The sequence below is a fragment of the Herpailurus yagouaroundi genome, unplaced genomic scaffold (assembly GCF_014898765.1).
Source record: "Herpailurus yagouaroundi ecotype Mexico unplaced genomic scaffold, PumYag 163, whole genome shotgun sequence".
In the NCBI taxonomy this organism is placed as follows: Eukaryota; Metazoa; Chordata; class Mammalia; order Carnivora; family Felidae; genus Herpailurus; species Herpailurus yagouaroundi.
This window is the reverse complement of record NW_024412404.1, coordinates 51,341,961-51,366,672: the sequence shown is the minus strand read 5'-3', so window position 1 is coordinate 51,366,672 and position 24,712 is coordinate 51,341,961. Positions and strand designations below refer to the sequence as shown.

The following is a 24,712-nucleotide window of genomic DNA, read 5'->3' as shown; positions in this document are numbered from 1 at the left end:
CCACTCTTTTAAAGCGTGCAGTTTAGTGGCATTTACTACATTCACATTATGGTGCAACTGCCACCTCTGTCTGGTCCCAAAACATCCTCCATCACCCCAAGAGAAAACTCTGTACCCATTCAGTGGCCACTGCCCATTTGCTCCTTTCTTAACCCCTGGCAACTGCTCGTCTGCCTTCTGTCTCTGGATTTGCTTATCGTGGATGTTCTTGTATAAATGGAACCATTCGCCTAGCGTAATGTTTTCAAGGTTCACGATCCACTGTGTAGCACGTATTAAGGCTTCCTTCCTTTCCGCGGCTGAATAGTATTCCGTCGTGTGGTTATTCCACATTTCATTTATCCATCCAGCTGTTGGTGGCCATTTGGGTTGTTTCCACCATTTGGCTGTTTTCAGTAGTCTCGCTGTGAATATTTGTGTACGAGTTTTGCTTCCAATTCTCTGGGGTCTATACCTGGGAGTGGGATGGCTGGATCCTGTGGTAATTCTAGGTTTAATCCAACTGCTTGCTTTTTTTTTTTTTTAACACTCATAGACTGATGACTCCAAAATCTGTACCCTTGGCCTGATTTCTCCCAACTTTCTCCTTCAGATCTCTTCTGGGATTCAGACGTCTTACAGTTGACTTGACTTATCCAGCACTGAGACTGTTAGTCTCTACTCCCTCCAGATTCCTCCTCTAGTCTTCCCAGCTCAGGAAATAGCACTGCCATTCACGTAGGTACTTAGGTGGAGACCCAAGGGCTCTCCCTGAGTTTGCCCCTTTCCACCCCTCCCCAGATGCAGTCCATCAGCAAGTGCTGTGGGCTCTGTGTTTGCAACACGCTCACCTTTTCCCTGCTGCTACTTTGGTCCAAGCCACCATTGGTCTCCCACTAGACCCCCCCGCAACAGACGCCGGCAACTTCCACTCCTGGCCCTAGAGTTTACTCTCTGCTCTGTAGCCAAGAGTGGCTTTTAAAAAGATACATATGATCTTAAAATAATAATTAGAAAAAAAGATCACTTAGCTTTTCCTGCTTCAACACCCCCAGTGGTTTCACATCGCAATTAGAACTCAACCCAAACTTGCTTCTGTGGTCGCAGGCGTGTGGTAATCTGTTGGCTGCCTCCCCTTTCCTTCTATCTCCCTGGCTCTCTGTGCTTTACCACACTGGCCCCTTTGTCCCTTGAGCTGGTGCCTGCCACAGGGACCCTGAACTTGCTGTCCCTCTGTCAGAAATTCCACGGCGGTTCTTTCTCACTCCTGAAGCTTCCACTCAAGTGTTACCTCCTTAGGGGGTCCTTGTCTGGCCACCCCGTTCCCCAAACTCAGCCAGTCTTGGTCTTATCATCCCAATCTCTTTTTTTTTTTTTTTCATTAATATATCGCTGACATTCCACATCCTTTTATGGAATTACCTTATTTATATCTGTGTGTTTATTTTCACTTTTTGGTGTTTGTGCCCTGCCCTCCTCCCCCTTTCCCCAAATATAAGCCCCACGGGGACAGGAATTTTGTCAGTATTCGTGGCTGTCTCTCCAGACCTTGGATATCGCCTGGCATCTGTGAGGCACAGAGAAAGCGTTCGTTGGACGCTGTTGAAGGAAAAGAGTTCGACTCCCACCTGGTCCTGAATAAATCCTCTTGATCCACTACCATGGCTCATTTTTCTTCTCCTATTCACCGACATACTTCTAGAAGGAGCAGATCATACCCAATGTATTTATCTAGTCATGATTCTTCCCCTCTGTAACCCCAAACAACCCAGCTTTTCCCCCCACTACCATTCAGAAGTGCTTCCTCAAAGATTTCCGGAAGAGTCAAAACCAGTTGCCTTGTGCACTATGCCCTTTTCTGTAGCATCTGACATTGTTAACCCCTGTTCACATTCATGAATCTCCCTTTGAAATGTTGTCCTGTCTTGGCATGACTTCTGGATCTACCAGGGGCATGGTAAAGCTGGGAATGCATCCCGGAGTGTCTCGGGAATGTATTGGGGGCTCCAGCCATCATACCTGGTGAGCAGGCTGGCTCTTAACCAGATCGATAGTCCAGAACGATTGCTATGGGTCAGTGGCATGAACTCCCCGTGAAAAGCGCCAAAGGGAAGCCGCTCAAAGCTCCAAAGCCCCTGACTTCATTCAGGTGGTAACTTGGCAGTGGTATATCATTCTGGGTACCCGACAGTCAGGGAAGGTGCCCTCCACCCAAGGGTACCTGCTCTGCGTAGATGTCTCTGGGCTGTCAGCTGGTCTTTTATCTACAAAGTAAGTAAGATCCTTTTTCTGTGCCTACGGAATCTTTTGATACATTCCCCTGGGTCAAAGGTGTATCTGCCCCAGCTAGACACATGATGCTTTAAATCACAGCCCTTGTCTTGTTGCACTCAATTCCTACTTTGTGTGAGGGACATGGGGTTTGGGACTGCCCGTCCTCCCGTCTACTGGCTACATGACCTTGGACAGGTTAATGCATACCTTATATCCTCTGGCTCCACATGTGACAATTGAGCAGAACCACTAGGACCTCACGGGCACCTTGACTCTGTCACGAGGATGCCCAGAACATACAACCATCAGTGGCTCCCTATTGTCTTCTTAATTAGGTCTGGCATTCAGGCCCCCACCCCATGATCCTGGGTGGCTCCTTAGGATCCCACACAGGTTTTGCTGTCCCCAGCATGCTGGGTCCTATGCCTTTGCTATGACCTTCCACTGCTTATGGGAGACCATCTTCCCCTTGAACTTTTCTTTGTTTTCTGGATTTTATTTTAAAAACAGCAACATGTATTAATTTTATAATCAGGAAAAAAAAAACCCTCTCACCATTAATATTGTTTTGAAGACCCACCCTTATGTCAAAAGCCATGTGTCCATAAACTCCTTTTGGATGACCCATCATCTATGGGCACTCAGACGTTTGAATCCGCTGGATCGGCCCTTAAAGTATATAATGCCAAGTATGTACGGGAATATAATAAAAATATACAGCCAATTGTTAGAGAAACAGAATGTAAACTCAGAGGGCAGATCTTCATTTCCACTGTCGTAACTGGTGGCTATCAAACTGCTTTGCCCATGATTTCCATAAATATTTGTTTAATGGAATTATTAACCAATGCATGTAAGAACAGGGGGGACCTACATGCCTTGTCTCTTGTGAATAGAATAAAAATAACCCCATGTCATCCATCAGATTAACTGATAAAAGGTTTTGTTCTTTTGCCCCGAGAGAGGGCTAGAAAGAGACCGTTTAGAAACTTGTCTTTTCCAAACCCGGCAGTTTAATGCCACTTGAATGGATGAAAAACACAGCAGTTATAATGACATAGGAGTTCATATCTATCTTTTGCTTTCCAGCCATGAAAGATACTGGATGTAGTCTATGAGGGCCAGCTCTCACGAGGGGATGGGGTGCCGCCCTCAGTCCCTGCCTCGCAGAACAGTAATTGCAAAGGAATGTTTATCCAGGCGCAGACTCATTTTTCTGAGGCTTGCCATTCGCTCGCTCACACTGCTGTGCGTGGTTTCACTCTACCTGCCTCCTACCTTGTTTTGTGGGAGCAGTTTAATTACGAGGAGATGAGCTCTTTCTTAAAGATTTTTAATTCCTCCTGGTGGTTCATAAAAAGAGAGCCAAGTGTTGCCATTTTAATCCTATTGATTAGAACAGAAGGCTGAATAAGACAAATTATCTACTGTTTACTTGATCATCTGTTGAAATTGTCAGTCCTCTTTAAACGGGAGCCAAAAATCCTCGATACATTTTTGGTGACTGTGATCATCATTCAACAGCTTTCTCTCCACACCTTCCTGTTGTGAAGTCTGTACAAGTTCGGTGAGTTCCGGTCCAAAAGGAACTTGTAATTGAAACCAACAGAAAGGCCAGTGTTTCTCAACCAATTTTGCTTCCCTGGAGGACACTTGGCAATGTCTGGAGATATTTTCGGTGGTTGTGACTTTGGAGAGGGTGCCGCCAGCATCTAGCAGGTAGAGGGAGCCCAGGGATGCTAAGAGTCCTATCATGTGCATAAGCAGCTCCACAACAAAGAATGACCTGACCCCACATTTCAACAGTCCTGAGGTTGAGAAACCCTGATATAAACATACGGCCTTGAATGCACAAACAGTTTAAAAATAGTGATAGATTGAGAAATGTCTACCTTCTATCTAGAAGGTCTAGACAAGAGATTGGAGGGACGGCAGACAACTCGATGCCTATCAGAATAGCCCTAGGTGGCAGAGTTAACCACCTTTCTTTCAAATTGGAGCAGGCTTTGTGAAAGGGACCGGGAGGGCGCCTGTGTATGCTGGCCTAAAAGCACTCTGAGTTTTGGGAGCCTGGGTGGCTCAGTTGGTTAAGCATCTAACTCTTGATTTCGGCTCAGGTCGTGATCTCACGGTTCGTGGGTTCAAGTCCCTCATGGGGCTCTGTGCTGATGGCACGGAACCTGCTTGGGATCCTGTCTCCCTCCCTCTCTCTCTCTCTCTCTCTGCCTCTCCCCTGCTCGCTCTCTACCTATCTCTCATAAACAAATAAATAAACATTAAAAACAATTAAAAAATAAAATAAAATCACTCTGAGTTTTAACCCCGGGGTCTACATCTGACAAAAATGCCAGTCATTTAGGAAACCATCGCTGCTCGCAAGCCCTTTAAATTGGGAGTGGTGGACTTTATTCTGCGATTATGAAATTACTCACAAAGGCCAGAAACAACTTCAAGTTCAGAATCATCTTGATTCACGGACCAAAAAGAAAAAGAGGAACGACTCAGCCAGCTCAAAGAAATTATTGCATCATTTCCTCGTGTGTGGTTCAGGTTTAAAAATAACCTTTAATCCTCATCAAGAGTAAACTGTCTTGTCCAAAAGAATTAGGAAATTACCTCAGAGCCAGGTTATAGGGTGGAGTGAAGAAGGGGCGATTCATCAAGGAAGAAATCGCTTGCTATAGTTTAGGTTTAAAATTTCTGAATGACTATGGAAAAGGTGGGGCTGAGGGGGTACAGATGTGAAGGGAGAAGGGGGAGGAAGAGTTTGCATGTGTTGGGTGGGGAGACACATGCGCACTACCTGGGGAGGAGGAGGCTGGCTAGAGTGTCTTAAAGTGTTGGGCAACTGGGTGTTCTTTTGTTCTCAGTCTTGGGCAGTCTGCCTTGGCCTTGAGTGCTCGCAGAGATAGACGGTAAACCACAAGCTCTGTGCCTATTGGGCCAATGATGAAACATGAGACAGGCCGGCCTTCGATGAGCCCGGGGGCATCTCAGCACCTCGGCGTCAACGCAACACACGGGGGACAAGAGCAGACATGTTCCTCGCTGGGTCACACTGCACAGGCTGCGAAGGAATGGGGAGGGATGGCGTATGTTGAACAAAGGAGGCTGTTTGACCTTTCCGATTAGCTGTAGGTTTCAGCCGGCTGGCAGTCACTTCCAATTTGCCACTGTGTTAAAAACTACATGAAAGAAAAACCAAACAGAGGTGCTGTAAATGTGCCCCGAATTCACATTGAAGGCACTCAAATATAAGCAAAGATTGTCAAGGGCTGTGACGTCCTATCTCACCATCCCTCCAGTCTTGTAACTGGGGACATGACTTACTGCTCTGGAGGTAATCAACCAGACTCATTCTCCCTAGTCATTTCAGAAGCTGTGTGACTATGCATGTTGTGGAAATTGGAACTTGAAAGATTAAGGTTTTTTTTTTTTTTCTTTTGAGGTTACACTGTACTAAAGTCGAAGTCAATCTTCACATCTGATCTTGTTTGTTTTTTTTTTTTTTTCAACTCAAAACCACAAGAACTCTGAGCATGGTTTTTAGTACATGAGCAATACCACAATATCCTGTGTCATAAGCAAAAGAAATGAGCAAGAGAAATACGGTTTTCTTAGAACTGCCTAACCCAAGTGGGAGAACAGAAAACACGCAGGCTCGACCCAGGTTTAAGTCCTCCCTCGCCACTCACACCTAGATCCTTGAGCAATGCTCTTCGTTTCTCTGAGATTCAGTCATTTCATCAGTCGAACGGAAATAACATTCCTTACTTCCTACGACTCCAATGGGAAATAAAGAAGCTAATGTGTGTAAGAACCCTGCGTTTGGTGTGAGACCACCTGGAGTTTGGTGGGTGCTTAATGAATAGAATTTATGGTCATAGTTTTTTTTTTTTTTTTTTTTTTTTCTGTTAGAGAAGTACAGTGTCTCTAGGAGGCATTGTTCTGTCATTGATTATATATCACATTATCTAATATGCAACAACCATGTAGTTACCAGTAGTCAGTTCAACAAATGCCAGTGCAGTTTTCATTAGTATCATCATCAGAACCCCTCTTCGAAGCACTCACAATACAGATTAAAACTGCTCACCTGTTTGCGATTTTGATAAGCAGGGGGAAATTCAAAGATACCTGTGCATACGTAGATGAACGTCAACTGTTAGAACAATGCACCATGATGATTATGATATCATTTGGTTTAAAGGCTAAGGAGGTTTGGTCAGCAGAAGCAATAGCTCAAGGGAGATGCTGGGACTCCAGCCAATAACTTCTGACCTACAGACGGAGAAGAGACTCTGGGAACTGAAATGTCTCTTATCACATTTTAATTCAAAAAATAGAATCTTACACTCCAGAGCCAGAATCTATAAATGGAATAAGATATCAGGAAGAGTAGTTTTCAGGTGATAAATAGTACACTTGGCAAAGATCTTTCTACATGTGGCATCAGTGAAGCAAGGGGCTTTTTTTTTTTTTTCCCCTGCGTGTTCCTACCGTGTGTATCATCAAAACAGATGGATGTCTGGAACTTAATGATAATGCCATGTGTTTATGTAAGAGTTGTATACCAGGACACCTTGAAATGTAGGATCTCAAAAGTGGGGAAACTTATTGACTGATTGGTCTATTCTCTTCATCCATCCATCTATCCATCTATCACCCATCCGCCCACCCACCTATCTCTCCACCCACCTATCTACCGGCCCACCCATCCATCCATTCAACTAACATTAATGGAATGCATACTTTCTGCCAGACCCTGGGCTGGAGGCCAAGGCAACAAAGATAGAAAGGCTCAATTCTACTCCTCAAGGACCTTTCAAAGCACTGAGAGTTGGACACAGCCAAAAGGGAGATACATTCAGAATTCCGTGAGTTACACGTGCGTTGGGCACATAGCCAACTTTTAGTAAATGCCGAAGAAAGACAATAGAAACAAACCACAGGTGTGTGGTGAGACATGCCATCGCCAGCTCGCTCTCTGCATCATTTATTTTGAGAATAAGGGACTTTGAGCCTGACTTTCCTCAATTCGGGGGGAATAACTGTAGCGAGTAGGTGACTCTTGCCTCTTTCTGGCCCACATTCCTCATCTCCAGAGACAATGCTTCTGTGGCTTAAAGCCTTTCATGGAGAAAGTTCTCCCTAACAGGCTGTCTTCACTGCTAGCGAGGGAGGGCCCTTTGTTGCATGTTTCCTCACTGACGATCTTGGTAGAAGAAGCCCAGGAATCACTTTCATGTTAGGCCGCTGAGTGGGCTGGACGGGGGCCATCTTTGTTACTCTCCCTTTATCTAATATGTGTGTACGGGGAAGCCAGGAATGGGTTTTTAGAAGAAATACTCGGAAAAGTTAAAAAAAAAAAAATAGCACAAATGTCATCCCCAGTTGTGCCTTATTGTTCATTTCAGTTTGTCTCCTGTGCATTTTGCCAAAGACTTAGCCATGTATACTTGGGCTTTTTTGAATCAGAATTTCAAACTGCGTGGAAACTCTGGTGCCATTGTTGTTGTTTTTTTTAACAAACAAAAATTTGAATGTCACACTTGTCTGTTTTAAACATTAGCAGAACCGCAATTGACTTTCATAGAATTCTGAGTTATAATAACTTTCACCTACTTGGATTTGGTTTGCAGTTTTGGCATGAGCTGATGAGAGCTAAAATATTGTTCTGCTTTAAAAACTTTGTTTTCTGGTTTGGATTTGAGAGGCTCTGGAGGTTGGAGGTTTGAAAGGAATCATTATAAAAACCCATCAGCATCAGTCAAATTACCGGGACCACGGGGGTACATGGTGTTCCTTTCCAGCCTTATGGAAATTGTCTCATCAATTCTGATCTGGCCATTGTCAACGGGGCGAGGAACCATTCAAACCAACAAGTATTTATCCAGGACTTGTTACGCACTGAGCGCAGTTTCAGGGTACTATTTGGAAGAGGAGCAGGACAATGTGTAGATGTCTAAGGCACATTCCTTCATTATGCGAACGAGTATGAAGATAAATGGCAATTGTTCTTCTCAAAATTCTGTCTACCTTGATCATTAGCTTTGAATAGGTGTATGATTTTAGGTTACCAGGTTGAACATATCATAACTGCTCTGCACTTCCAACACCCAATGAGTTATTTGGGGGAGCGAAAGCCCACAAACTTATTATACCGGTCCGCTGTTCTCTTTTTTACAATTGCTGCTGATTTGGGCAGCGTGGAAATGACCCTGCCTCCTGTCTGCTGAAGAGCAGTAGGCAACAGTATAGAAAGGGCTTCAAGGGAAATCTTTCCTCCCTGGCGTCCGGGCTGCTGAGTGAGCGGGGCAATGGTCAGCAAGGCCCTGCATGCCAGTTGGTAGCGTGTGGTCTTTCAGGACCACGAAGCAGACCAGCAGGCAGAGAGATAGACACTGATGTTCTGTCCATAGTCACGGAAAAGGGGGCAGTGGCCAGGTTATGTAACAGTCTGGCTTTAAGAGACGTTCAGACCATTTTCCAATATAATGAAGCCACAGTTGAGAAGTATAAGGAGAACTTTCTCCTGTACCGTCCAGCTGTGGAGGCATTCAAAGCACCCGTGATTTTCCTAACAGCTCCATCAAGGTATCATTTGGCACAAAAGCCCACCCACCGTAATGCACGTTTCAACGAGTTTTAGTAAATTCATACAACCGTGCAGCCATCAGGATAATCCAGTTATAGAACACTCCCAATATCCCCGAAGCCACCGCAGTTCCCTCTGCGGTCAATCTCTTCTCCCACCCGCAGGCCCAGACAACCTCTCATCTGCTCTTTGGTCTAGAAATTTCACATAAGTGGAATCATACAGCATGTTGTCTCTTGCGTCTGGCTTCTTTCACTCTGCACCACGGTTTTAAGGTTCACTCATGTTGTTTCACGTATGGGTAATGCGCTCCGTTTTATTTCTGAGGAGTGTTCCATCGTATGGCTAGACCACTTTGTGAATCTTGTCATCAGCTGATGAACATTTAGAGGTTTTCCAGTTTTTGCTATAATTACTCTGTCACTGGAAATTTTAAGTAACACATGACACTCGTGGTGAACTGGCAATTGGATCCACTCCCGATTTTGGGTCATCATATTGCTGCACCAGTTCTGAAATAGACTTCTATTGGGTGCACACGATATAAAACACGTTAGAAAGCGGGAAGTTATTAGTCGGATATTCCGCCCAGTTAAAACCTCAGTTGAACCCCATGGGCCAGGTCCTAGAGGTTTGGGATGAGTCAACTTTCTCCAAAAGCAAGAGAAATTTGCCCAAAGACACTCTCACTTTTTTTTGTTTTGTTTTGTTTTTTTGGCCGCTTACTGCATCTGCTTTCTTACTCTGCAAGCACTTCCTGTCTCTAGCTACCCCGCCCCCCCGCCGTCCCCGACTTCATCATCCATGCATGCACAAGTATTTCATGGACCTTCCCTTGTGTTATGGTAGGTGCAGTAGTAGATATGAACAGGAATCAAACATGAAGGTTTTAACCAGTCTTGCACGGGCCTCCAAGTCAGCTTTTTGAATATTTTTGACTGAGACCCGCAGTGAGAAATTCATCTTACTCTCTATAAATAACCAAAACGAAAGTTTCGTAAAATGGTACTTAACATTACCACGTGTAGTGTGCTGTGTTATTTTCTATCTCATTAAAGAAGAGTCGACTGCAACCCACTGAATGAGTTTTGCCAACACTTGTGGGTTGCATCTTGCAATTTTAAAAAGAGTTTCACAAACTGTTAACACTGAAGGATAAAGAGGGAGAGGATGATGCTTACTTACCACCCTGGAGGACTAGGTCTTGGGAGAATGGTATGGGGGGGGTGTTAGAGCGTGGGTGGGAGGACCTTCTTAGGAACGCAGATGCCACTCGGACCCTTGTTCGTCTAGTTTCTTCCAGGGCTTGGACTTACCATCCCGGTAAGTCCTATGTGATGAAGAAGCCAGGCCCCTGTGACTTGGCAGAGGTGGGTGGCCAAAGAGGTGACGAGAGGAATTTTTCCTTCCTTCCCAGCGAATAGAACAAGCCCAACCTCAAGCAAATGTGCCCTCAGTTATTTGAAATTTACTGCCCTTGGATTTGATAATACTTCTGTTGTTAGAGGAGCTGAAATGCACGGGAACTGAGCAGATTTTATGATCTCCCTGGAAGACCAAACACTTAGGCTGTGTTTCCATCTCTTTCTGAATCAATAATTATCTTTGGCTTGTTTTTCTTTCCTCTTCGTCCAATCCTTTAAAAATTTCCTTCTCTAGCCTGTTTTCTTTCCGCTGTCTTTCTTACGAAATAACTACAGCTGGGTACTGGAACAAACCATCTCCTTTCAGTCAGTGCCACACGAATCCTTTATTTGGTCTCTTTATTAGGGTCTCCGTCCTTAAGTCTCGAGGGTGACGGGCGCTGTGACACAGGTGGCTTTCAGATAAGCAGGGCAGGAATTGTTTGTTTTTTTTTTTTAAAGCATTTATTGAGAAGTTATTACTGACTAAGCATTTGACCTACTTTGTCTCATTTAATTCTCGGAATGAGCCCACGAAGACCTCCTTGCCCCCATTTTCCAAAATTGAAATTGGGGCTCAGGGAGGTGAGCCTACCCGAGATCACAAAGCCGTTAAGTGGTGGAGTTGGAATTCCACCCCGACCCTGCTGACTCTAAAAGCATGGTACCGATGCAGCAAACATTCACCGAGAATCTATTATGTTCAGGCATCCTCCCTGTCCTGGGAGGTTCACGGCACGTACAGTGCGACCTGGACACAAGACGAGCTGGGAGCTATGGCAAGTCGGTCTGGGGGATCCGTCGGGGAGAAGCTGTGGGGGTGGAGGTTTATCTGTAGGAAGGGGAGAGCTCCTGGAGGTTTCTGAGCAGGGAGGTCACGTGGCAGGTGGAAGCTACAGCTGGGAGCAGGCGGGAGGTGACGAGGGGGGGGGGGGGGCGGTGGCCCCGGAAGGGGGGGGGCCTGGGGGGGGGCAGGCAGAGAGGAATGCCATGAATGCAGGAGCCCGACCAGCCTTGATGGCTGATTCTGTCCAGGCATCAGATCATCCCTCTTGCTCCTCCCGCCGTTGTGGCTGACCGGAGCGACCCTCTCCCCGGCTCGTCTAAGATACCCACTTTGGGCAAAGTCCCTGAGCCCTTGTTAGTCCTGAATTCTGCTCCTGGGAGAACCCCTGTTGCTTCTCGCCTCTGGCTGCTGCCGGATTTGGCTAGAGGTCTGTTCCTTGGGTATCCTGAACTCATTAGTGTGTGACAAGTTTAACTGCTCTCCACCACAACAAATTATTTCACATTTTCCCCAGTTGCGTTTTACGTGATTTGGGAGCCTGTGAGTTTTCCTCGCATTGGACCAAGTTCCACATCGCGCCCTGCAATATGGTGCCCCCATCTGCCGCTGTTTCCTACAGCGTTTAGCCTAAAAAACCTTGAGTAAAGCCTTCCACGTTGGTGGATTCCCATTTTCAACATTTTCCTCCAGCTTCGTCATTTCCTCCACCCGAGACGGAATCTTGTATTTCAAAAACACAGGGCTCAGGCTGGCACCGCCCATGCCTGTGACCTCGGTCATTTCTGTCCCTCCCCGTGTTTGGCTGCACAGCCCTTCCAGCCACGGTTGCTCACCGGCCTCTTGGTCTTTGGGAAAGAGGTGAAGTGGTCACAGCACCTCCTAGCCCTCTGCAACTGGGAAAGGTCGGGATTTAAAAGTTTTTTTTTTTTTTTAACGTTTATTTATTTTTGAGACAGAGAGAGACAGAGCATGAACAGGGGAGGGTCAGAGAGAGGGAGACACAGAATCTGAAACAGGCTCCAGGCTCTGAGCTGGCAGCACAGAGCCCGACGCGGGGCTCGAACTCACAGACCGCGAGATCATGACCCGAGCCGAAGTCGGCCGCTTAACCGACTGAGCCACCCAGGCGCCCCGGTCGGGATTTTAAAGTTACAAGTTAAGGCAACAGCTCTAGCAGTCTGGGCCAGTGGTGCCTCTGAGAAACAGCGTAATGCAGCGATCCCTTTATGTTCCGATAATTTTCAAACTAAGACAAGCAACCGGGAAAAGCCAGGATTGGCGAGTAGAAATGGGGCCCACTGGCTGTGAGACCTAAGGGGAGCTGACTTAATGGTCTTGGGACCTCAGCTTTGTTGTGTCTAAAATGGGTTCAGAGATCACCACTGCCTCCTAGATGGGCACCATGGCTGGATGAGCTAAGATTCACCCCTGGCACAGGTGGACATGTCCTCATTTTCGTTGCCTTGTTGGCTTTCGTGCCTTCGGCTTGGTTGGTCCCTTACCTCCTCTGAGGCAGAATAACACAGTGGTTAAGAATGTGGCCTCTAGGGTCAGACTGTAAGGGTTTGGATCCTGGCTCTGCTTCCTCGTTTATGTGTGACTTTGGGCAAGTTGGCTTCAAAGCACCCGTGCCTCGGTCTGCCCACAGATATCGGGGCTGTTGTGGGCATTAAGGGAGCTGATCTTTGCAGTCCTTGAATGTCAAGACTCTTTGGAGCCACCAGCTGGTCAGGGGAGCAGGCCTTTGGTCGTCTTCCCTTTTCTTGCAGTTGCTTGTTCCTTCTCTCCGATGAAAGACCCAACACAACTTGGAATTCAGTGCCAGCGAAGACCTGCCGTGAGTCTGGGCTTCTATGTGTGACTTCTGAGAAAGCCATAGAGCTCTAGAAGCTTTGGAAGCTTTACTCTTCTCTTGGACACATTTCTGGTGGTGGTTAAGCTTTCTGAACAGGCCAGTTCCTTCAAAAGAAAAAAAAATTTAGAGAACTTTTTTTTTTTTAATTTTTTTTTTCAACGTTTATTTATTTTTGGGACAGAGAGAGACAGAGCATGAACAGGGGAGGGGCAGAGAGAGAGGGAGACACAGAATCGGAAACAGGGTCCAGGCTCTGAGCCATCAGCCCAGAGCCCGACGCGGGGCTCGAACTCCTGGACCGCGAGATCGTGACCTGGCTGAAGTTGGACGCTTAACTGACTGTGCCACCCAGGCGCCCCAAGAACTTTTTTTTTAATTTTAAAAAATTATGGTAAAATATATGTCACATTTGACATTATACAATTTGACATTTTAGCCTTATTTCAGTGTACAGGTCAATGGCATGAAGTACATTCCCATCGTTGTGTGACTGTCACCACCATCCAGCTCCAGAACTTTTTCGTCTTGTAAAACTGAAACTCTGTGCCTGTTAAACGCTGACTCCCCGTTCCGCTCTCCCTCTGGCTCCAAACACCCGCCATCCTGCTTTCTGTCCCTGTGAATTTGACGACTCTGGGTACCTTGTACCAGTGGAATCATACAGTATTTGTCCTTTTGTGTCCGGCTTCTTTCACTAGGCAGGGTTCACCCATGTGGTAGCAGGTGTCAGATTTTCCTTCCTTTTTCCAGGCCGAGTAATATTCCATCGTGTGTGTATATACCCTATTTTGCGGATCCCTTCCTGTCAGTATATCTTTGTGTTGCTTCTACTTCTTGGCTGTTGTGGATAATGCTGTGAAGATGGGTGTGCAGATCTCCCTTTGAGACCCTGCTTTCAATTCTTTTGGGTCTATACCTGGAAGTAAGGTTGCTGGATCGTAGGGTAGCTCTATTTTTGATTTTTAAAAAAAAATTTTTTTTTCAACGTTTATTTATTTTTGGGACAGAGAGAGACAGAGCATGAACAGGGGAGGGGCAGAGAGAGAGGGAGACACAGAATCGGAAACAGGCTCCAGGCTCTGAGCCATCAGCCCAGAGCCTGACGCGGGGCTCGAACTCACGGACCGCGAGATCGTGACCTGGCTGAAGTTGGACGCTTAACCGACTGCGCCACCCAGGCGCCCCTTGATTTTTTTTTTAAGGAACCTCTGCAGTTTTCCATAGTGGCTACTCTGATTTTACAACCCCATCAATAGGGCACAAGTGTTCCAACTTCTCCACAAAATCACAGATGCCTGTCATTTTCTGTTTTTTTCTTTTTTTTTCAGAGTGGCCATCCTCATGGGTGTGAGGTGATAACTCGTGGTCTTGATTTACATTCTTCTGATGATTTCGTGGTGTTGGGCATCTTTTCATATGCTTTTCATATGCTTGTTGACCATTTGTAGATCATCTTCGGACACAAGCTTATTCAAGTCCTTTGCTCATTTTTACATCAGGTTATTTGGTTATTTCATTGCTGAGATACAGGAATTATTTAGATATTCTGGATGCTATCCCCTTATGAGGTACATGATATGTAAGTCTTTTCTCCCATTCTGCGGGCTGCTTTTTCACTTTCTCGTCTGTATCTTTTGACACACAAAGCTTATTGAGTTTGATATAGTCCCATTTGGCTATTTTTCTAAGTAACTTCATATTAAGACAAAAAGAAGTATGGCTATTTCCCCCGTGTACATGTACATGTCACATTCTAAATAAACTTTTATTTAAAACATTTTTAAGTTTGTTTATTTATTTTGAGGAAGAGATTATGCAGGGTGGGGACAGAGAGAGAGGAGAGAGAGGGAATCCCACGCAGGCTCTGCACTGATGTGGGGCTCGAACTCACAAACCATGAGATCATGACCCAAGCCAAAATCAAGAGTCAGATGCTTAACCGACTCAGCCACCCAGGTGGTCCTCTAAATAAACTTTTAGCAGTTAAGCGGTGGAACAAATCTATAATAATAGTAAATAATAATAATAATAATAGCAAATTATAACACCTCCATATCATTTCATTTGGTGCAAGAGAAAAATGGTCATGATGCTCATTATAGAGGAGTCAGAAATTGAGCTGAGCAGGGCAGGGGTTAAGTACAGTTTCTGTAGTCTGGGTTCTGGGTCCAGGCCCCACCCCCGTCTTGGCCGGTTCATCTGAATGCTTACCCAGTTCTCTGAGCCTTAATTTCTCATCTTTTTTTTTTTTTAATTTTTTTTTTAACGTTTATTTACTTTTGAGACAGAGAGAGACAGAGCATGAATGGGGGAGGGTCGGAGAGAGGGAGACACAGAATCCGAAACAGGCACCAGGCTCTGAGCTGTCAGCACAGAGCCCGACGCGGGGCTCGAACTCACGGACCGTGAGATCATGACCTGAGCCGAAGTCGGCCGCTTAACCGACTGAGCCACCCACCCAGGTGCCCCTAATTTCTCATCTTTAAGATGAGATGATAACAGCTTCTGTGTTCTCGAGAACTAGGTGTGCCAGTGTCTGCTGAGTGCCCGAGAGAGGACCTGGCATGAAGTAAGAACGGGCTCAGTAACCTGCGGCCGTTGCTCTTCTAATCCCACCCTGACCCACTTCTGCCATTTCAGAAGTTGCCATTTGAAAAGGCGTGGTGGTCGGGGCGCCTGGGTGGCGCAGTCGGTTGGGCGTCCGACTTCAGCCAGGTCACGATCTCGCGGTCTGTGAGTTCGAGCCCCGCATCGGGCTCTGGGCTGATGGCTCGGAGCCTGGAGCCTGTTTCCGATTCTGTGTCTCCCTCTCTCTCTGCCCCTCCCCCGTTCATGCTCTGTCTCTCTCTGTCCCAAAAATAAATAAAAACGTTGAAAAAAAAAATTAAAAAAAAAAAAAAAAAGAAAAGGCGTGGTGGCAAAACTATAGAGACAGAGAAAAGGTCATTGGTCTCCAGCGGTTCAAGTAGGGGTGAGGTGAACAGGTGGAGCACAGGGGATTTGGAAGGCAGGGAAACGATTCTGTGCGATAACAGTGGATACAGGACATTTTGCATTTGTTAGTATCTATACAATGGGCAACACACACAAAAACGAACCCTCATGTGAACTCTGGACATCTGTTAACAATATCGTGTTGGGGCACCTGGGTGACTCAGTTGGTTGAGCGTCCAACTCTTGATATCAGCTCAGGTCATGATCTCACGGTTCCTGAGATCGAGCCCCGCATTGGGCTCCATGCTGACAGTGCAGAGCCTGCTTGGGATTCTCTCTCTCCCCCTCCCTCTGCCCCTCCCCTGCTCGTGCTCTCCCCCTCTCTCTCAAAAGTAAATAAGTAAACATTTTTTAAAATATCGTATTAATATTGGTTCATCACTTGTGATACACGTGTCACACTGATGCAGGATGTTACTAATAGGAGACACTGTGTATGAGGGGAGGGGTAGTGCTGTACTCTCTACTCAATTTTCTTGTAAACCTAAACTGCTCTAAAAGATAAAGTCTGTTAATGTTTTTAAGAAGGCGTGGTAATCCACAGGACAATGTGCTGTCCCACCTCATTCCCTCCATCTTGGGGGAAACAGCTCTTCCCAGGGTACCTGCCAATGGGTGTTGTCTTGAAGTTCTCCCATCACCTGATTATCTGCCTCCCCCATTTTATCCTTAACTAAGTTTCCCTCCTAAGGCACCATCTGTTGGGAAGGGAGTTTTGAATGGATCTGTCATCTCCTGACAAAGAAAGACAGGAGTGTCCTCTCCTTCCTCAGACACTAATGTGAACAGCCAAAGTTGGAGGGGCTGGGGCGAACAGTGAGAGCATTCACGACTTAACCCTTGGCTTCCATTTCAAACCGAGAAATTCGTCGGTAATAGGTTCTTGTCCTAATTACAAGCCATCATCTCTTACTGGCTGCGCTACAGGTCAGAAGTAGCTTGTAAATAATAATTAAAATCTCATGCTTCCCAAGGGTATTTGGGTCCCCCCTAGGCTGACTCTAGGGATTGCCCTTCCATGCTGTGCTGTTCAGCTTCCGTCCATGCGGATCACTCTAAAAGCAATGGTTGCCATTTTTCTTTTTGAACCAAATGAAAAGACGGGGGAGAGGCTATAGCTTACATTTAACGCTAGGGAGACTAGTAAACAGCACATCCATATAGAAACATTCTGGAACAAGCAAGTTTGCCTTGCTTAGGTCAGTGTTCAAACTTTGAAACTGAAGTGCAACCACAAGCTTATGAACTATTCTCAGCATTGGACGCACCACCATCATATCAACCTTGAATGGTGCGTTTTGAACATTACAGCTGCACTACCCTGAAAGACAAAGACGTCAAGCTAAAGGTAAAAAATATCAAGTGTAGAATACTCTTGAGTGTTTGAGAGATGGACATAATAATGTAATACTAGATTGTTGAAAAGCTTTGAAACTTTCCTCTGGGTGCTAAGCATAACCATCATGGCTGCCTTTCCATATGCCCTTCTCTGAAGTTACTCTCCATCCACAGGCCTCACCCAAGGCAGGGGCTGATCTGGCAATGTTTGTCGCATGTCATCGGCCCTATGGCCACAGCTGATTGGGTCACAGGGGCTCCTGACCTCAGAGAACAAATGCTGGATGGGGACAGAGAAGCTGGAGTTTACTGGGGGCCCCTGGAGCCCTAAGGTCATGTGAAGATGACGGTTGGGCATGTGTCCTGGGAAGCGAGCTGCTTAGCTTGGGGGTTAAGTGCCTCACACAGGGAAGACAGACGTGCAAGCAGAGGCAGAGACAGGACTACACTGCCCCAGAGAGAGGGACACGGACAGGGTAGCAGCCTGACGCCTCTCCAGTTCCCTGGGGGCCCACTGAACTTCCTGTACTAGGATCCCAGGAGGGGCCCCCTTTGCCTTATAATAACCTCCTTCTATAATAACTTCCCTGCTTTTTGAGAATCATCAATATCTGTTCCTGCCACCAAATACTCTGGGTAAAGAGCACTCTGATGCTGAGTGTCTGTCTGTCCCATCAAAAGCAGACGTCTTTAAAGATTTTTTTAATGTTTATTTATTTTTGGGAGAGAGAGAGAGAGCGAGAGAGAGCAAGCATGAGCAGGGGAGGGGCAGAGAGAGGAGACACAGAATCCAAAGCAGGCTCTAGGCTCTGAGCTGTCAGCACAGAGCCTGACGTGGGGCTCGAACTCACAAACCGTGAGATCATGACCTGAGCCGAAGTTGGACGCCTAACTGACTGAACCACCCAGGTGCCCCCAAAAGCAACATCTTTAGCAATGCATTTCAAAAATGGGCAAAGGACTTTTTTTATTTTTTAAATACTTATTTATTTTGAGAGAGAGAGACAGAGAATCCCAAGAAGGCTCTGTGCTCTATCTCAGGAACTGTGAGTTCATGACCTGAGCTGTAATCGAGTCAGACGCTTAACCAACTGAGCCACCCAGGCACCTGGAGCAAAGGACTTTAATAGACATTTCCTCAGAGAAGATATACAAATGGCCAATGAGAATATGAAAGAATCCTCAATGTCATTAGTCATTAGGAGAATAAAAATCAAAACCACAATGAAATACCACTTCATACCCATTAGGATGGCTATTATTTAAAAAAAAACAAAAACCAAAGAAGAAGAAGAAGGAATATAACAAGTGTTGTTGAAGACAAGCAGAATGGGAACCTTCCCAAGTTGCTGGTAGGGATCTAAAATGGCACAATGCTGCGGTGGTTCCTCAAAAAGTTAAACTTACCTTATGACCCAGCAATTCCACTCCTAGGTGGATACCCATAAGAATTGAAAGCGAAACCTCCAACAGATACTTGCGCCAGAATGTTGAAGTATGTGAATTATTGCAACATTATTCACAATAGTCAAAAGGTAGAAATAACCTAATATTCATCAATATGTTTTGTGTGGATAAACAAAAGTGACACACACACACACACACACACACACACACACACACACCGGACTATTATTCAGCCTTTAAAAAGAATGAAATTCCAATACATGCTACACCATGGATGAACCTTGAAAACATGCCTGCTGAAAACATGCCAGACGCGGAAGAACAAATGTATGATTTCACTTACAGGAGGTACCTAGAGTAGTCACATTCACAGAGACAGAAGGAGGGTGGTGGTTGCCAAGGGCTGGGGGGAGACTGAAGAGGGGAGTTGTTTAATGGGTACAGAGTTTCAATTTGCAAGATGAAAAAGTTCTGGAGATGGCTGGTGGCGATGGTTGCACAACAGAGTGAATGCATTTAATGCTACTGGATTATATACTTAGAAATGGTTAAAATGGCAAACTGTATGTTATGTATGTTCTGCCACCATGAAAACAAACAGATAAACAAAAGGCAGTGGAGAGCAGATTCCTTTCTTCCCTTCATCATTTTACTATGGTCACTGAGCATCTGGCAAATGCCACTTGATGCTTCTGTGTCACGAAGGTCTGTGCTGCTGGATGTAGGTGAGACGTAGCAATGCGATAAGAGGGCACTGTTGCCTGACCTGTGTTATAACCAGAATTGTTCCAGACCCAGTGGAGTCAAGTCCTAAAATGGTGACCAAATGAAGGATGGTTTTGAGCTTCTTCCGTGGAGCTGCTCCCGCTGAAAGCACTCAGGTCTAAATCTTCGATGGACGCGCTCTTCTGACACTTCTTCCTAATTCTATGGTCTTTACTTATGATGGTAGTAATTTTTCCCACGCTGAACACAAAGTTTCCCCCCTGGGTTGTTAAAAATAAGCTTGAAGAATGTTCATCACAGAACTATTATAATAATGGAAAACTAAAAACAATCTGAGTGTCTAAGGTAGGGGTACAGTTAAGTTCGCCATGGTATATCCATACAATAGAATATTACACAGCCATTAAAAAATCACGTTCCTAAGGATATTAAAGGATATGAGGAAATGCTCACAATATAATGTTAAGTGAAAAAGCAGGATATGAAACTGGATATTCATCATGGTTCTGATTTTTTAAGACCATATCTGTATAGAAAACGATTTTAAGGAAAAATACTAAAATGTTAATTTTATTATTATTCTTTTTCATGCTATATGATTATTTCAGAACAGAAACAGGTAATTTCAGAACAGGTAATTTGACTTTTTTTCTTTATACTTTTCCTTTTTTCCCCCTGTAAGGCACAATGTAAGTTCTTTTTATGTTCAGGAAAATTGAATGTTACTAGTTTTCTTAAAAAGAAAGTGGGGATGGGTTACTTTTGGTGCACAGAAGGAGTCGAGCATAGTACTGTCAGGATGGTTTCAAAGGCCTAGAAGTCCTGGACTGTTGGCCCGGGTCTGCGGTTGTCACGTATATTAAGAGCATTTGCTGAGTGCCAGGTTCCAGTCCACTCCTCCTGGAAACATCAGCTTGGTGCATCATTTATTTTGTTGGTCAACAGCTGGAGTTGGCAACGCAGCCCTCTGCCCATTTCGCTAGATTTTGTGTCTGACTTTAATCACTCACCGTTGTATTGACACCTTTTCTCTAAATGGAGGTTTCATTACCTGTCCCCTGCACTGATCCCAAGTTGCATAGACCCTTCCACTCATGAGCCCCCAGCAGCCCCTATTTTCTAAGGCTTTAGAGTTCCTGATTGCTCACTCAAAAAGATGAGTGATTCATGCTTGGAATATTCCAGTGCTTGTTTATAATCTTCAGGACAGTTATTTGGGGGAACTTTGAATTCATCTTGGTTCGAGTTTTGCGGAAAGGAAGAGATTCCTCTTCTTCCCCCATAAAATATGTTCCCAGCTTGCTATTGTATGGAATCCTTAAACCACAAACAAAATAAAAGCTAGTGACATACTTCCTGGTGTTAGCATCACAGGCACTATTATAAAAGGAAAATTAGGTCAGCAATTCAATACAAGTGGTGTTTTGTACTGCCCGTTACCATCTTCTTGATGAGAACAGTGCTTCAGAGTCTGCGGGAATTGTTACATTTGTGTTTCATAAATATAAACCCTGTCATTGGCCTAAGCATCTTCTCTTTTGGAATATTTAGAATATATAGTATAATTTTTGTATCTTTGGTACTACACGAATCAATGTGGGATTGTGCAGCAATAATTTAACTCAAAGTTATTAAAATCTATCACCATGAAGTAAGACACTTGTTCGCAGTAACTGAAGAATATTGTTTTGTTTTGTTTCGTGTTTGATAATAATGGTAGTATGTTCTTGGGCATTCTTTCTAAAAAGCCACCGTGTCCAGGCGAAAGCACCGTATTCTTTGAAGACTTTGGAAAAAATCACTTTCCTTAGCCAACATGGAAGCAACTGGGCCATTAAAATGATTATCTACTTTGAAAACAGAGACTCTACAAGATTGAACTGTAAAATCGTCTTACAGAGCAACTTAAAAGAGCAAAACCTTAAAATAAAGACTAATCTAGAACACTTGTTAGAAAGAGCAGCCAATGTCATCAAATTCAGTTCTACAAGCACAATGCACCCTTGAGAGTCTTGTTTGACATTGTTGAATATTGAGACTGTTTGGACACAATTATGGCTATTGTTGGTCACAGCTCTGGCATGACACTAAACTAACAACATGCTTGGGATGTCATTGTCTCAAGGTCAAGTTCAGACCATACCAGAAAGCTTAGCTATAGCTGAGTGGGTGACAAGAAGCAAGTACAAGATCAAGATTGTTTACTATGGTGATTGAACACCTCCATTGTAAGAACATAATTTTTAGTCAAAGTGGCATTTTATTTATCAGTGGGGACTCAATCTAAATATTTAAAATTTTAAAATAAATGGATACCCAGTCGGGAGAGGCTGTGAAATTCCTCTAACAAGTGGTGCTGTGTCTTCTGAAAACAGCCAGGGAAACCCCCAAAGGCACACAAAATATCTAGCCTTGAAGTGGTGAACTCCTTGCTAAAATTAAATGTCCATTCTAGGGGCTGTGCAAAGAAAGTAATTACAAATAAACACATGTATAAAACTTTTAGGAATATAATCCACCAGGTTATAACCATGAGCTGTTTCGTCAACTTTTATTAAGTGGTTTTCGTGTCATTAAAAAAAATCTAAATATTTATGATGGCATTTAACAAAATAGTAGTGATCTATTGATTTTAAGTTAACGTGCTAAATCCTTCTTTAAAAAAATGGGAAAAGGGAGTAATTTAGGGAAAGCAGCATATTATTATTGCTTTTAGCAACTTTACTGAGTTGTAATTCATATATCATACAGTTCATCCACTTAAAATGTACAATTCAGTGGCTTTTAGTATATTTACAGAGTTGTGCAGTTATCACCATGGTCAGTTATAAAATATTTACATCAAAATAAAGAAACCGTATATCCCTTAGCCATCACCGTCTAATCCCTCCCTTCCCCCCACATCACTTGTAGCCTTAGGCAACCACCAGTCTACTCTCTATTTCTATAGATTCACCTATTCTGGACATTTCATCCAAGTAGAAATAATACAATAATATGTGTTCCTTTCTGACTGTCTTCTTGTACTTGATTTATTGTTTCCAAGTTTCGTCCATGTTGTAGCACGTAGAAGTATTTCATTCCTTTGTATGATTGAATAATATTCCATTGTATGGATAGATCACATTTTATTTATCCATTCACCAGTTAATGGACAGGTGGGTTATTTCCACTTTTTGGCTGTTATGAATAATGCTGCTGTGGACGTTTTTATATAAATCTTAGTGTGGAGATATGTTTTCAGTTCTTCTGGGTATATATAGGAATGGAATTGCTAGGTCATATGGTAACTGTGTTCAACCTTTGGAGTAAGAGTAGCTTGTAATTATGGCATTAAGTTTTCTTAAAAATTTGACCCAGCATGGATTTATATGTAACTCAAGCAGATAATTCTTAGAACCCTCATTGTAACTATAGTTTACCCTGTTAAGGCTGTGGATTCAGACACTCCTCGCACATGCAAGTCTCCCATTGCTCAGTACCAGAGTTTTCTATATCGATTGGATTTATGTATGTGACACTTCTTGCCCAAATAACATAATGTGACACCTTGGAAATGATCTGGCTTGTAGTTCTGACAATGCTGAGGGGAGGGGAGACAGTTAGGTAGAGACACTAGGATGTTGGGTTGCTTATAAAAAGTCAGAGTGGGGACACCTGGGTGGCTCAGTCAGTTAAGTGTCCGACTCTTGATTTCAGCTCAGGTCACGATCTCACGGTTCGTGGGATGGAGCCCGCGTTGGGCTGTGTGCTGACAATGCTGAGCCTGCTTAGGATGCTTTCTCACCCTCTCCCTTTGCCCCTTCCCTGCTCGTGCTCTCTCTCCCTCTCAAAAATAAATAAACTTAAAAAAAGAAGTCAGAGTGATTTGTGGTGGCCTGAAATAAGATCTTAGACCACCCAATCACCATGTCTACACCCAAAAGATGTGGCACATGATTATCTTCCAATTATTATGAAAAAGAGCTTTATTTTTATGGGCACAAGGCCCTCTTATTTTTCCTTCCTAGGAATATCGACAGTGTTTTCAGGTTGCATGCGTGCGCGCGTGCGTGTACGTGTGAGAGAGAGAGAGAAAGAGAGAGAGGACTAATTAATTTGAAATAGCTGTGATTCTCTCCTTATGTAGGGCAATGTACACACTTTTTTCAAACCAGGAGTTCAGTAGCAATTTTCAGGATTGGGTATGTGTGTCACCCAGGTACCTTTGGGAAAATTTTAAACAAAGTTTTCATTGGTTCTAAGACTACTCTCTTATTCTCATATGTATTTTTCCCTGTAAAAGCCTTTAATTCTTCAAAACACTTTTTTTTTTTTACCTGAAAACCTTATATCAAGGTTTACTTGCTTGTAAGTGTTGGGATTTCATTCATGCATGCATGCATGCATTCATTCATTTTATTAATTCATTCAAAGCCATTCATTTATTGAAAGCCAGTGGCGATTTCAAGGTAGTAGGAGAGAGATAGAGAGAGACATTTGATGGGATTTGAGAAGTTGGCAGAGGTAGATTTTGTAGAGCTCTGGAGGTTTGGTAGTAAGTTTGGGTTTCATTCTGTATTCAGCAGGAAGCCACAGATTGGCTTCGAAAAAATGTGATATGATATGTTTAATGAAGAAACCTCCGGAGTATGGGAAAGATAGGGCCATTCAACAATCCAGAAGAGTGAATGGTGGTGGCTTGGATTGGGGAGGTGGCAGTGCAGATGGAGAGAAGAGGATGGGTTGGGGATATATCCTGAAAGTATAGCCATAGAAGTGGGATTGAGAAAGAGGAGAGAGGGAAAGAGAGGGACAGAACCAAGCATTACTCCCAGGATCCTGGTTCAGACCATTGGTGATGGTGGTACCCTTCACTGAAATGAGAAAGACTAGGGAAGAGGAAAAATCACAAGATCATTTTGGAATATGAAATCTAAAATGCTTGTAAGACATCCAAGTGGAGATATTCAATGAGCATCTGTGCAGAGCTCAGTGGTGACTCAGATTGGAGAGACATTTTCCAGGCATTTACAGATTATGGATGATACAGCTGTGGGAATACTAAGATCTTCTTGTGATAGAGTGTGGAGGGAGCTAAGAAAGGGGCTCGAGGGCCAAGCCCTGGCAGATGTTGAGAGGTGGGAAAGAGGAAAAGGGTCTTGCAACGGAGATTCTGAAGAGGCAGAGATAGAATAGAAGGAAGCCAAGAACATGGGAGTCACAGGAGCCAGGAAAGAACAACACCTTGAGAGGGAGGAAGAGATGGAGAAGCTGGATGCCTTGACCAGGGAAATTTTAGTAGAAGGACAGGGAGAAAAGAGTCGAATTGGATTATGGTAGGTTAAGGAGTGAAAGGGACGTGGATCCAG

General features: G+C 44.3%; 1 long non-coding RNA gene across 4 annotated transcripts in view; it reads left to right on the top strand.

Moving 5' to 3' along the window:
* The window catches only part of LOC121037255 (uncharacterized), a 146,260-nt gene that overhangs the window by 16,946 nt on the left and 104,602 nt on the right, over positions 1 to 24,712 (top strand). The window contains exon 4 of one of the 4 annotated variants that reach the window (XR_005793675.1): positions 593 to 1,636. The exons of the other annotated variants lie outside the window; for them this stretch is intronic. This is a non-coding gene — a long non-coding RNA (uncharacterized LOC121037255). Of the gene's footprint in view, positions 1 to 592; positions 1,637 to 24,712 lie in introns of those variants that run through there. 4 annotated transcript variants of the gene reach the window in all.